The sequence below is a fragment of the Gymnoscopelus braueri genome (genome assembly GCF_963280865.1).
Source record: "Gymnoscopelus braueri genome assembly, chromosome: 13".
NCBI lineage: Eukaryota > Metazoa > Chordata > Actinopteri > Myctophiformes > Myctophidae > Gymnoscopelus > Gymnoscopelus braueri.
Genome location: NC_137615.1, coordinates 19,653,031 through 19,668,032, shown reverse-complemented (window position 1 = coordinate 19,668,032; position 15,002 = coordinate 19,653,031).

Sequence of the window (15,002 nt, the reverse complement as noted above, 5' to 3'; positions counted from 1 at the left end):
GCCCACTCTCTGAGTGGCCTCTTGGTCTGGTGTTGTGAACCTAGGATTTATTCGGTACAAAATGTATTGTCCAATGAGAGTCGGAGGTGGGGGTGGGGATCACTTAGGATTGGTTTAGGGAAATTATAATCCACTCCCCCTTGTAATCGCCTACACTGGAGCCCATGTCAGACTGAAGCTCCATGCAGCTTCGGTCTGATAATCAGGCTTGGAAAGTGCATCAAACAGCACCACTGTATTAAAATGACATTATACAAGAAAGAACATTGTTTATCCCATATAATCTCTAACGACCAAATGAAAATATGACACAATCACAACTAAAAGAAAATCCAGTTCAGTTTTTGTTTGGAAGGACTAATACATTGGAAGACCTAACTTGAATGAAATAAACAGCACTTATTATTGTATGGTCTTAACTTACTCACTGTACTGCAGTGGTTCTCAAAGTGGGGTCCCAAGGGGTTCCAGTGATCCCCGGACCCCTGAGGGTCCCCAGGGGTTCCCCAGCTAAATTTGTTAATACAGCATCACCACCGTTTTAACCACTTTATCCATATTTTATATGTTGGCTATTAAAAAATAGCAGATATACAAGCTCAAGCTGCGAGCTTGTACATCTGCTATTTTTTTAAGTATTACGATTTTTTTTACACAAATCTTCTCTTCTGGGGGTCCCTGACACAAAATATGTTCAGATGGGGGTATGCGGCCAAATACATATCAATTTGGGGATCCTTGACATGAAAACCTTTGAGAACCACTGCTATAGAGGGTGTAGAACATGGGAACACAAAGAATGTGAAACATTCCGATTCAGAACATTCAGTTCCTTTTGTTTTACTAAAGCGTGCAATGAAAGGGAGCGGTGTGGAATGTTGTTTATGATGCTGTATTACGATATAAGTTAGGGTGGGGAGATACCTTGTCACCGGTATGAAACAATAACAGGTGTGTTACTGTATGTGCTTGCCTTGCACATATAGAGCACAGAAGTCCTGACGTCACTCGTTCATCCCCTGGGTCGTAGAAGTAATTTCTCTATGGGAAATAATAAAAATAAATTCTTGATATGATAGAATGACATATGGGAGTGTGGAATGTTTCTTTCTTCTTTTCTTTGTGATTATGAAATTCAAATTGTGTAATGTGGTGCAATGGCTAAAAAAGATAAACCATACAATTTCTATATGATACATTGATTTTCTTTACTTAGTTCTGGCTAGGAGAAACAGGATATTCTTTTCTACATCTCTAATGCTCATCAGCTCTGACATTTTCCACCAAGTTTAACGTGACATGACGTCGTAGAAATAAATGTGCATGGGTGCAATCAACGCTGCCAGTAACAGGTAAAGGATATGTTACTGATGATGACGATGTTGAAACAAGCACTTTATGTCGGCACTTTATATCCTAGCACTTTTTTCTGAATGTAGCCTTTTATTTTTATCTCTTGCACTAGATGCGCCCAGACTTCTGTTTTATGCTAGGGTGTTTCATGTCTGTTGTTGTCCTGTACTGTCTGTATGTTTTAAACCACTACTCTTGCTGTAAACCTAATTGCCCTTTTGGGACATTAATAAAGACCTTGAACCTTGAACATTGGGTCATCTTAGAATCATCTCATATTAGAATTGTGGTCCTAAAATAAACAAACTGTCTCTGCGATATTGTCAGGGAGGTGGCTCTGCATCGTTTATGATAGTCAGTCACTCATATTTGATATCTGTCTGTTTCTGGCAAAAAAAAATTACTAATTCGGCGGAAGTAACATTCACGTTTTCTCACCATCAGTTGATGCTTCGTATCCATATGAGTCAAACCATCATTTGTTTATTTTTGGAACACAGTTCTTATTTGACGCGATATTAAACACGTCTATGGAAATTCAGAATGGGGGGGAAAAAACGCGACCCAGGTAGGATGTGTAAATTACGTCAGACTTCGGTGCTCTATGCACATCTCAGCCTATAGAGCTTACTATTATTATTTGTCAATTAATGTTTATTTGTTGTCTACATTGCCTTGCTGCTGCTGGTCTATGGCTAGACACTCACCTGTCACTCATCTGAGATTGCTGGTTGCCCCTCCTTGTCTCAGTAAGTGTCACGCACATCTCTTTTTGTGATAGTACTGTCTCAAAAATGGATGCCCGAGTGACACCACAAAAGAATGGCATTTCAACATATAGGAAACAACGTAGATTCATTGCCAGACACCATGGAGAGGACTTAGAAACAGACAACACAAAGTCTAATAGGAGACTTTTAAAGACAAAGACTTAAACAAACCAGGAGCAGGCATAAACAAAAACAGTGGGCAGGCCGAGGTAAAAAAAGATCAAGCAGAGCTTCATGCAGGCACAGGTTTGGCAAGAACTTTGTTGTCAAGAAAACAGAGCAAAACACAGAACAAGGCTTGCCAGCTTGGCATGAACACAGACAATATGGCAAAGGCTTGAGTGACACTGATGATACAGTAAGGATACTGAATGCCTGGACTGTGCAGGTGATTGTTTGCAGGTGGGCACTTAGCAGCTCCAAAAAGACACACCTACACACAGCAGAACTGTTGTGCACAACAGGCTTGACTTGGGAAATATGAAAAACGGGGTGAATGCGCACACGCACGCGCCCACACACACACACACACACACACACACACACACACACACACACACACACACACACACACACACACACACACACACACACACACACACACACACACACACACACACACACACACACACACACACACACACACACACACGAGACTGCATGCACTACTTAATTATCTTCTTAATTAATTATTTGTTATTGTTGTTACTGATGCTACAATCTTGAGGAACAGAAACCAAATAATTTTACTCTTGTGAACTTGAAAAGCCACTAGAATTCTGCTGTAGTTTACAAAGGCAGTAGAAGGTCATTTTGTATGGATAGTTTGTGTACTAGGGACGTGCTGGCCACTGGGAAATGTGGGACAATTCCAGAAAGGCCTCTCCATTCCAGGCCAACTAGGCCGGCCGTTTAAAAAAAAACGGCTGAAATTAAGTGAAAAACAGCCGAAATTAAGTTAAAAAATTGGTGCGCGGCCATTGGCCGCGCAATTTACGGGCCTCTATCTGAGATGCCCAGGCTGAATTAGGGGCCCAGCACGTCCTGTGTGTGTGTGTGTGTGCGTGCGTGCCTGCATGCATTGTTATACTCTTTATTTGAATCCACAAATGATTGGACAATGAGGAAACATTCAAATAATACATGAACACTTGGGTGCACACATGGCAAGTTGTCCTCACAGCCTGGCTACCAGAATATTGTAGTAGTTTGGCCTTTGTCTTAGAAAGGACAATAATGTAAGGTTTATGCAGATGTCCAAGACTTAAAATACCAAAAGTAGAAAACACTCATGTATCAGAATGTCCCATTTCGCAAGTTTTCAAATGTATAAAAAAAAATATTGAAAATAGCAGATCTACAAGCTCACAATGCGTCGCATTGCGACGCATTGTGAGCTTGTGACCTTGTAGATCGCTATTTTCATGGCCTACATGTATGTAGGGCTGAAGTGGGTAATGTATGTTTTGTAATAGTAATCAAAATAACTAGTAACTAAAGTTTTCAAATAATTGTAGTGGAGTAAAAAGTGTAATATTTGCCACTGAGATGTAATGGAGTAGAAGTAAAAGGACTGAAACTTAAGTACAGTACTTGAGTAAATGTATTTAGTTACTTAACACCACTGACAGCCTGTGATATGTGCCTCTAAGCTGGGATTATCCTGAGGCAGGTGTTCCATATAGCTAAATGCCGATCAAACACCCTACAGTAGGCCTATCTCAAGGATCAGCATTTATCTTTGATCATGATTTACAAAAACAATATCAGTGGTGTTATTAAGGGGCCAAGGCCAAAGGGCCGTGGACCCTTATTGCATCTCTACACTTTCATTATTCTTCCGCCGTTTTTTCTGTCACGGCCTAACCGTGCATTCACTTTTCACGAAGCAATATGGTAGAGGGTCATGGAAAATGGTGAAGACACGAAACTCACAACCATTGGCCAAAGGGTGGCGCTATAGCAATCAATTGAAAAATGCCAACTTTGAACAGGTACAACTCATGCCCTGTTTGACCTACAGACATGAAACTTCGATACACACATGCGCCTCCTCATGCCTAACAACTTTCGTGGTCTGACTTTTGACTTTTGACCTCTGAACTTTAGATCTCCCACCATTTTGAATTATATGAAAAGCAGTTCAAATCAAACTCCTCCTGGGATTTTTGAGCAATCTGCACGAAACTTTCTACGCATGTACTTTGGATCTATGTCGACAAAAACATGGTGGGGATTCTTTTTTTAATGGTTTGTGAACGAGTGATCTTAGTGTTAGTGAAACAGGGGCTTGGTTCATGACAGAAGGCAAGAGTTTATGATCTTCAACAGACATCACAAGGCTGGACAAAGCTATAGCTCAATTGGTAGTGTGGCAACCTGTGAGTCCGAAGGTTAAAAGTTCGATTCCTGCCTATGGGTTGAGGTGTCCATGAGTGAGGTTCTTAACCCCTGCGTGCTATATATGACCACCTCAGCTGTGTCGAGCTGAGAAGTAGATTCCCCTGTTGGAGGTCTTTATTATTATTATAATTATCATAAACAGCATCCCGACCTCGAATATTGACCTCTGAAAACAACCTTACAACCTTGCAACCTTACAGTACGTACATGGTTGTGACCATGGTGACAACATGTATAAGCCTAATTAGAATATCCATCTGTGTTGTTTAGAAAGATAAATTGCAAACTTTTGTCATGATAACAGAATTTGTAGCACAAGTTTGGAATCTGCATTATAAGCAACACAATACAGAGATACATACAATATCCACAGTCCCTCAGCACTCTGCTCAGCTGTTCAGAATGCTCATTTGTTAATTACATGGGCTGCTTTGTCTCAAGTTCAATCTATTCTGTTTCTATGTCTTATTGTGCTATTATTGCCTATTGCTTTTTGCCTTTCATTCCTTGGCCCTGTTTATCACTACTTGCAGCTATATATTTTTTGTTTTTGTTTTTAGACACTAATACGTTCTAATTGTAGGCTGCATAATGTAAACGGTGCGGTTCTCTCATAAGCCCTCCTAGGGTTTTTACCTCACCGGCACAACAATATTCTGTTATCTTTCCTAGGAAAGAAGTAGTATATATATGTATATAATTCCTGTTGTGCATATCAATCAATCAAATCAAATCATCAAACACAGCCTTGCTTGGTTTTTATGAGATATTTTATTCAGAAGCATGGCCTTTTCATTTCAGTGCCGTTTACGCAAAACAATTATTTAAAATGGAACACACAATCATCATTCCACCTGCCATAGGCTGAGAAACTAAAACATCAGCTGACAATTCTATATCGTTTCTGTCGGACAGAAACCTCTTTAAATTTGTTATGTTTTTTTTTTGTTAATTAATGCCTGCAGACTTTGTCATACTACAGCATCACACAAAAATAGTGTGAAACTGGGTTTCATTTAACAAATATTTAACAAATGAAAAGTATTAACAAGAGCTTGTGACTAAATAATAACTACATTGGATCCATTGGAACACAGGTTATTTTCCCCCCATATCCTGAAAAGTAACGGATTTGGACATACAAGGTTTCCATCCGACAGTGATGATATGACAGCAGTGTTTCTCCATGTACCCCTAGAGGTACACAGAGGAACTACAGGTTACATGAAAGAAATTGGAAAAATTGAAGAATTTATTTTGCTGTTATCATTTATGATAAAACGTGCGTGAACCTACTGATCTGTGATGTGTAAAACCAAATTAAATCAACGTGACTAGCGCAACTGTTACTGAATAGAAAGCAATACTTATTTGCACATTATTTGAAGATATTTACATCAAGTGGACTTACATGGGTGGGAAAGAGTTAGTTGTTCAAACACATTCCAATATGTATATGAAATATAGAAAAAAAGTGGGGGGGGGGGAAAGGTCTAGAGTAAAACTCCAAAACAAGGTGCTCTTCTATAAAATTGGGTAATAATTAAATAAGATGTAAAAAAAAAAAGAGCCAGGGAGGGGCTAAAGAGCCACATGTGGCTCCAGAGCTGCTGACCCCCCAAAAAGTAAGGTGGGTTATCATTAGGGTTGTCACGATTACAAATTTAAGTTGACGATTAATTGTCACACTAATAATTGCGATTAACGATTTAATTCTATTTTTGGCATTGAAATATGGGAACATATGAATAAAAAATAAATTTCTGTTTGCCTTTTAGGCTTCGTAATCAAAAATTGCACAGGGAAGAAAATGTCAAATAACTGATATAGGCTATACAAAGAAATTACTAACATGTATTAATTTTTTACAAAAACACAAGGTAAAAATAGCGAAAAAAGATGATCTACAAGCTTACAACGCGTCACAAAGTGACACATTGTAAGCTTGTAGATCAGCTATTTCAGTTTTTTTATGTATGAACATTTTTCAACATGGAAATGATTATGACGATTATGCAAAATCATTGTAATTATCTCAAATAATTGCGATTAGACGATTATGTAATAATTGTGACAGGCCTACTTATCATTGATTCATGGCATCATTATGCTATTCCTTTTGCTGTTTTCTGAGCAAAAATATTATATTATATATATATATCATGTAAAGGGAGAACAAGAAATCAAGGAAAGGGGTACTGAAGGGAAAAAAACGAAAATGTCTGAGAACCACTGTTGTATGAAGTATGGCCAAACTTATATGGGTAACTGGCTGGCTCATAACATTTCTTCGTGCCAATTAATCCACGGAAGCAAATGGAGATAATAGAAATACTGTCTGCAATTGGTTTGGTTTATTGGATGAATAGATTTACATACATTCATAAAAAAAATGTAACAACTATTTTCTCCTCAATTTAGTCTGTTGGGTGGAAACCTCATATGTCCAAAACTGTTACTTTTCAGGATTCAAATTCAAAAATAGCAAAAGTAACAGATCGACAAGCTCAAAACGTGTCGCTTCGTGCCGCGTTTCCAGCTTGTCAATCTGCTGCATTTGATGCCTTTGTGTGACGCAGTAGTATGATCAACTATGGCGTTAATTTACACAGAAACTAAAAAAGTTTAAATATGGAGATAAGAGGTTTCTGCCCGACAGCAACGCTATACTCCTGTTGCTGCTAACTCCTACTGTTGGGGAGCCGGGAGCCAAACTTAAAATACATTGTGAATTAATGACTTAAGCCCTATTTCAAAATTTAGTAAAGTTCCAAAAATGTCTGGAAAAAAATTAGGTAATGTACTTTTTGAAGGAACAGTAAAAAAAAATAAAGAGAAGAAAAAATACTATATATACAACAATGTATATTTGGGAAACATTAGTGTAGACAATATCTCCTCCGATACACGTCAGTCACCAGCACTGCTTTTCACCAGACAGTGGGCTTTACTGACCATGGTGGTTCACGCTATGTTCCAAAGTTCCCCTCCCCACTGAACAGGCACCTCTAATGCAGTGATAAGGACACTCTCTCTTGCTGGCTTCCCAACCACCAAAAGGTTCGCTTCAACGAACAATTATGTTTGTTGGAGCGCCCGGTCCGGCTTGGCGTGAACCTTTACGGCAGTGGTGCCGTCAAATCACTTTCAAAAGTCAATTCACAATATTTACACAATCTGTTTCTTTAAATTTTATAAGTAGAATTAATATCCATATGTTGCTTGTATAACCACCTCCCTACCAACATACAGCTGGTTAATTCTCACAATGTTTACAGTGGAGATGTTTTTCCCTTGGTGTGCGTACGCTGGTGTTTCTTGAGATTACATGACACACTGAATCCCTTGTTACACTTATTACAGTGGAAAGGTTTTTCTCTGGTGTGTACATACACGCATGTGTCTCTTCAGGTGACTTGACACACTGAACCCCTTGTTACACTTATTACAGTGGAAAGGTTTTTCTCCGGTGTGTACACGCATGTGTTTCTTCAGATCACCTGACTGACTGAAACTCTTGTTACACTTATTACAGTGGAAAGGTTTTTCTCCGGTGTGGGTATGCAGGTGTTTCTTCAGATCACCTGACTGACTGAAACTCTTGTCACATTTATTACAGTGGAAAGGTTTTTCTCCGGTGTGGGTATACAGGTGTCTCTTCAGAGCACCTGACAGACTGAAAGTCTTGTCACATTTATTACAGTGGAAAGGTTTTTCTCCGGTGTGGGTATACAGGTGTCTCTTCAGATCACCTGACTGACTGAACACCTTGTTACACATATTACAGTGGAAAGGTTTTTCTCTGGTGTGTACACGCAGGTGTCTCTTCAGGTGACCTGACTGACTGAAACTCTTGTTACACTTATTACAGTGGAAAGGTTTTTCTCCAGTGTGGAGAAGCTGGTGTGTCTTCAGGTTACTTGACACACTGAACCCCTTATTACACTTATTACAGTGGAAAGGTTTTTCTCCGGTGTGTACACGCATGTGTGTCTTCAGGTAACTTGGCGCACTGAACCCCTTATTACACTTATTACAGTGGAAAGGTTTTTCTCCGGTGTGGGTATGCAGGTGTGTCTTCAGAGCACCTGACTGACTGAAACTCTTGTCACATTTATCACAGTGGAAAGGTTTTTCTCCGGTGTGGAGCCGCTGGTGTTTCTTCAGATCACCTGACTGACTGAAACTCTTGTTACACTTATTACAGTGGAAAGGTTTTTCTCCGGTGTGGGTATGCAGGTGTTTCTTCAGATCACCTGACTGACTGAAACTCTTGTCACATTTATTACAGTGGAAAGGTTTTTCTCCGGTGTGGGTATACAGGTGTCTCTTCAGATCACCTGACTGACTGAACACCTTGTTACACGTATTACAGTGGAAAGGTTTTTCTCTGGTGTGTACACGCAGGTGTCTCTTCAGGTGACCTGACTGACTGAAACTCTTGTTACACTTATTACAGTGGAAAGGTTTTTCTCCAGTGTGGAGAAGCTGGTGTGTCTTCAGGTGACCTGACTGATTGTCACAACTATTGTCACAGTGTTTACATTTTTGAGTTTTCTTTCTTGTGCAAGTTGGCTGATGTGTTTTTACTTGCCCGGCCCCTGGTTGAGTTAAGGTCTCGGTAAACTGTTGTCGACTGTAAGATGCTGGTTTGTCTTAGAGAGAGAGAGAGAGAGAGAGAGAGAGAGAGAGAGAGAGAGAGAGAGAGAGAGAGAGAGAGAGAGAGGGGGGGGGGGGGGGGTGGGGGGGGCAAGATTAAAGAGGTGGATACAATCAGTCATAACTCATGACATTGACATCAAGTCATGACATTGATCAACAGTTTCAGATAGGGATGCAGGCAGCACTGCATGTAACTCCTCATTCTCACTGTTTATTTTATGTTCTGGTCCACCTCAACCCTCGAAAGATCACACCCAGTTTTTGTTGCATGAAGATTAAGCAAATAACAGATTTCTGTGTTGTGTGAATCCACCTGTTTGGATTAATCAAGTGTTGCATTTTGACCAAAGCATTTGCCATAAACTACAAACAATGTGTTTAATTTCCCTGTACGAGTCCTCATCCATGGACTTTGTTCATGTGCATCTTCAGATGAGCCTTTTGAGTGAACCTTATTTTACAAACTGTAGGCTAGATGTAAATATTTCTAATTTGTTTTCTTTACCTGTATCAGTCTTCATGTGTCGTTTCAGATAACTCCCTCTGTGACCTTTTATGGATGGAGTTTGTTTTGATGATTTCAGCTTGTTGCTCAAAGACAATCGTCGTCCTTCCACATTTAGTGTCTTGCGTGACTTCAGTTTGTTTAAAGCTGACTGACCTTCCCTGGTCTCCTCCCAGTCACTGTCTTCAATGTCAGATTCAGAACAGGGTGAAGTCCTCTCATCGCTGTCTTCAGAGTTAGATTCAGAGCAGTGTGAAGAGAAGAGCTGGTCATCTCTAGTTGGCTGTGAAGTTCCACAGTCCTCGACATCAGCTTGTGATTTCATGTGTTCAGTTGAGGTGCTGGCTACAGGCTCTGTATCTTTGTTTTCATCAACATCCTCTTCACTTTGAACTGTCAACGTTGACCCATCAGCCTCCTCTGGTCTTTGCAGTAGCTCCTCCTCCCGTTCCACTTTAGTCTGTGGAGGCTCTGGTCCATCTTTGACCTCACTGAGGCTCTCCTGCTGTTCTTCTTTAATCTGCAGAGGTTCTAGTTTTACCTGGACCACACGGGACCAGCTCCACACTTCTTTAATCTGGAGAGGTTTCAAATGGACGAGACTGGAACTAATCTCCGGAGGTTCTAGTTTCACCTGTATCAGACTGGCACTCCTCTCGTCCTGTTCCTCTTTAATCTCCGGAGGTTCTAGTTTCACCTGTACCAGACTGGGGCTACTCTCCTGCTGTTTAGGGGAAACCTCGTCTTTAAACACAGGGAGATCTAGAAGGAGAAGAGACAATCATTGACTGATGGAACTCACCTGATTGTAACTGAAAGATTGAAAGCTGATCGTTTGCGGCTGGACATGATTGTTGGGGTTCAGGGGCACTACTTCAGATGGTTCTAAGTGACATTTGTGTCTGGAACACTGTCTGGTATATTGCTGTCTGCCTTATTCATTCTGTGATCTATAAGAATAAATAAAAGGTTATTATCTTGTGACAGATGATGCTCTGTGAGCTCTTTTTCTCATACCTTTGTATTTGATTTCATTTACTATCCGTTATGATAAAAAAAAAACATGCTTCTCACAGAAATGACAAGGATAAAAACACAACAGAGTTAGCGAATTTCATTGTGGTCTTTGGTTTTGGACAAATAAAACATTACAATAGAGCAGAGAAATAGGCCAAACATAACTTTGGTGCAAACTTGGTTGCTTTTCGTGGTTGTAAGTAGAAAGTTAGGCGCTATCAACATTTTCTTTTGTAACAATCCAAAGAATGTAGGCTAAACAGGAGTTTGTTTCCAGTGACGTTTCGGTCAATGCGATAAATAAAAGGAGAGAAGGTGGGGAGCCAGTAGCCTGGTAAACCCTCCCTCCGGAAATCTCATTTCTATTTGATTCCTGGAGTGAGTCTGGCCTGATCCGCCTTTCTGCAATATTGGCTGTGCTGGAGTTGGGCGGGAGTAATACCGTTGACTGACAACCCCTTCAGCCAATGATAATTTTTCCCCTTCAGCCAATCAGCAGTTCACCAGTCTTAATGTGACGCAACGGTACTTTTGAGACAGCCATACCCAAAATGGGTTGCCTTAATCGGATACAATGGTGTCACTGCCCGCCCCTACCGGTTCTCTAAATTTTTATTTTTAAATAGGCTTTGTCATGATTAATTGACCACATATATGAAGTTAAACAACTAAATTCTATCCAAACGATATCTTATAAGTAAATTCCGTGCCTCAAAATAGAAGTTAGAGAGCTTTTTGAAGTAAAAAAATAGCGGAGAATTGGCCGCACAAGAAAAAGATGGCTGCCGTTCGTGTTTTGGGCTCACTCGAACTCGCCACCTGATTGGCCAACGTAAGCTGTCAATCACAGAACAATGAGCGACGACGCTGATAGGCTCGGCCGTTTGGCATACACAGCCAATATTGCAGAAAGGCGGATCAGGCCAGACTCACTCCTGAAATCAAATGGAAATGAGATTTCCGGAGGGAGGGTTTACCAGACTAGGGAGCCAGCTGCGTGGCATGAGAAGAAAGATATTTAACAAAATAGTGATCTGAATAATCTGATCATGCTTTCTTAATGACCTTGACACTGTTAGCTACTATTATGTTGATGGCATTTTATCTGTCATCTCTGTTAGAGTTGTACGTCTTGTAGTCCATCCTTGTTTTGTGCTTCAGTTCCATATATGAGGAGGACGCTCAGGTTTACTGGTTTATTGTAGCTGTGAATGAAATTGCTGTCGGGCAGAAACCTCTTATCTCCATATTTTAACATGCTTTTTTCCGTAAATTAATGCCCTACTTGATGTGTGTGTGTGTGTGTGTGTGTGTGTGTGTGTGTGTGTGTGTGTGTGTGTGTGTGTGTGTGTGTGTGTGTGTGTGTGTGTGTGTGTGTGTGTGTGTGTGTTAAGCTGGCTCCAGACCAATCCAAATCGGCCCGACTTTGGGCCGATTTGGCTTCGGGAAGCGTCGGCCAGTCGGTTAGGGGTCCGTCGGCCAGTCGGTTAGGGGTCCGTCGGGACCTTTTCGGCCGACCCAGAGCCGACCGAACATGTTCAGCTTTTTAGCCGACTGGCAGAGCAGTGGCAGTGACAACAAAGGGCTGTCGGTGTTGCCAGATTATGTGAGAGAAACAAGCGACCATGTCTATGAAAACCTACATTCACTGTTTCTCGTTGTTGCTCCCAGAGAGAGAGAGAGAGATTGATTGATTTGACCTAGTTTTGCGCAGTTTTGGTGCGCAACACAACCCTCGTTTAAGTGAATTGCTTTCACCTGCTGCTGCTGTGTGGAGCGCAGTGGTGGAAAAAGTACTCAAATGTTTTACTTAAGTAAAAGTATCAATACTGCAATGTAGAAGTACTCCGTTACAAGTAAAAGTCCCGAATTAAAAATGTACTTGAGTGAAAGTACAAAAGTATTGGTATCAAAATGTACTTAAAGTACCAAAAGTAAAAGTACTCAAATGTTTGAAAATAGCAGATCTACAAGCTCACAACGCGTCGCTTGTAGATCGGCTATTTTCAAATAGCCTAGGTATAAAATAGAGCTAAAGTGGTTACTGTATGTTTTATAATGTAATAATTTATATCTGCAAAGTAACTAATAACTAAAGTTTTCAAATAATTGTAGTGGAGTAAAAGTAGAATATTTTCCTCAGAGATGTATGGAGTAGAAGTAAAAGTACTGAAAATTAGAAATACTCCAGTAAAGTAAAAAATCCTCAAAAGTGTACTTAAGTACAGTACTTGAGTAAATGTACTTAGTTACTTTACACCACTGGCGGAGTGTGCGCTACAGGGCATATCTCCAAGCCAGGGTGACCTACCCAGGCTCATGAAATTCATATGCAGGCATAGTAGCCAATTAGAATGAAATCCGCAAAAACGGACTCATATACTGATACAGAACCATATATTGGCTATTATATTATGGCTGTCGGGTGGAAATCTTGTATGTTCCTTTTTTATTATTATTTAAAAACAATTTAAAATCGTGAAAATAGCCAATCTACAAGCTGTAATTATTAATAATTAAGAAATACTATATTTTAAAGAGTGAAAAATCAACTAAAGTCATTATTAGTGCAAGTTCATTCACATTTCATTTGAATGAAAATAACTTGTGGGTAAAATACATTCTGTGAATCTAATGTGATTAATGTGACCCCTACTTCAGTCAGTGAAGTCCAGGGCTGAATGTGACATATTGAGACCTATATAACTAAATATTGGTCATTTGCCAACACATTATTTTGTGAAATAAATGGGTTATATTTCACAGATAGTTATACTATTCTTATAATATATTAAAATACAATGATCCTTAACCTTCAAGTTAAATGCATTATTTCCGTGGACTTAAAAATCATTTTTGGACTTAAAAATCATTATTATTTTTTTGGATGGCCTTCCTGCCCTGGCAGGAAGACCGGGCAGGGCCTTTGTGCCCTCCAAAAAATTACAACACCAAAGGCCAAGTGGCCTTGCCCCTAAAATGACGAAATTCCAGGCTTGAATGCAATAGATGTACTCTGAGTCTGTTACAAGTAAAAGTCCGGAATTCAACATTTACTTGAGTAAAAGTACTAAAGTATTGGTATAAAAATGTACTTAAAGTACCAAAAGTAAAAGTACAAAAATGTTTGAAAATAGCAGATCTACAAGCTCAGAACGCGTGCATCGCAACACGTTGTGAGCTTGTAGATCTGCTATTTTCAAATAGCTTATAGGTATAAAATAGGGCTAAAGTGGTTAATGTATGTTTCATAATGATTTATATCTGCAAAGTAACTAGTAACTAAACATTTCAAATAATTGTTGTGGAGTACAAGTATAGACAATTGGAAATACTCCAGTAAAGTAAAAGTACCTCAAAATTGTACTTAAGTACAGTACTTGAGTAAATGTACTAGTTACTTTACACCACTGCACGTCAGTGAAGAAAAAACGCTGGGAACATCCCTAAGTGGCTTTGCAGGGAAACAAGCCCAAAGTCGCTTATAATAAGCAGACCTGGCAACGCTGGCAGGCTAAAAGTCAAATTAGCACATGAATGGCCAGTCGGCTGACAGACTTAAATGGCAACTTTTGCCAACCGAATACCAGTCTGTTGCAGTCTGGAGTAGTCTGCAATAGTCTGGACGAGTCTGTTTGGTGCGGAGTTGCCTTTACTCACAGCCTGCCTCAGAGTAGCCAACAGTCCTCCAGGTAGCAGCAGATCTCAGGTCTTGAATCATGGATGCTGAGTTGTAGGAATGCATGTGGCACTGAGCCATGCTGTGACTGAACAGATGGCCTTCACTGGGCATCTGTACACACACACACACACACACACACACACACACACACACACACACACACACACACACACACACACACACACACACACACACACACACACACACACACACACACACACACACACACACACAATCTCAATCTCAATCTTAATCTTAATCTCAAAAGAAGTGAATGAGGTTTTGGCCCGACTTTACGCTTGACTTTATTACCTTAGTAAACATTTTCATAAACACTTTATGTTTTCAATCGCTAGTATAAAGTATTTTTTAAATCATCATGACATGTGTTTAGTAAATTATGGTTCCATTCATTTTAAAATGAATCGCTGCGGTTAGAGCCAATAGCAGTCGTTTCCGGTTTAATTTCAGGACCGTAAGTTCAAAGATGGCGGATTTGAATTTGCCGAAAAAGTGGCTTCAAAACAGTCTGTAGAAACCAATGGGGCTGGCTTTGTCCATTCTTTTTACGGTCTATGGAGTGCGCACAGTTTTGCTGCAATCGGGCCAA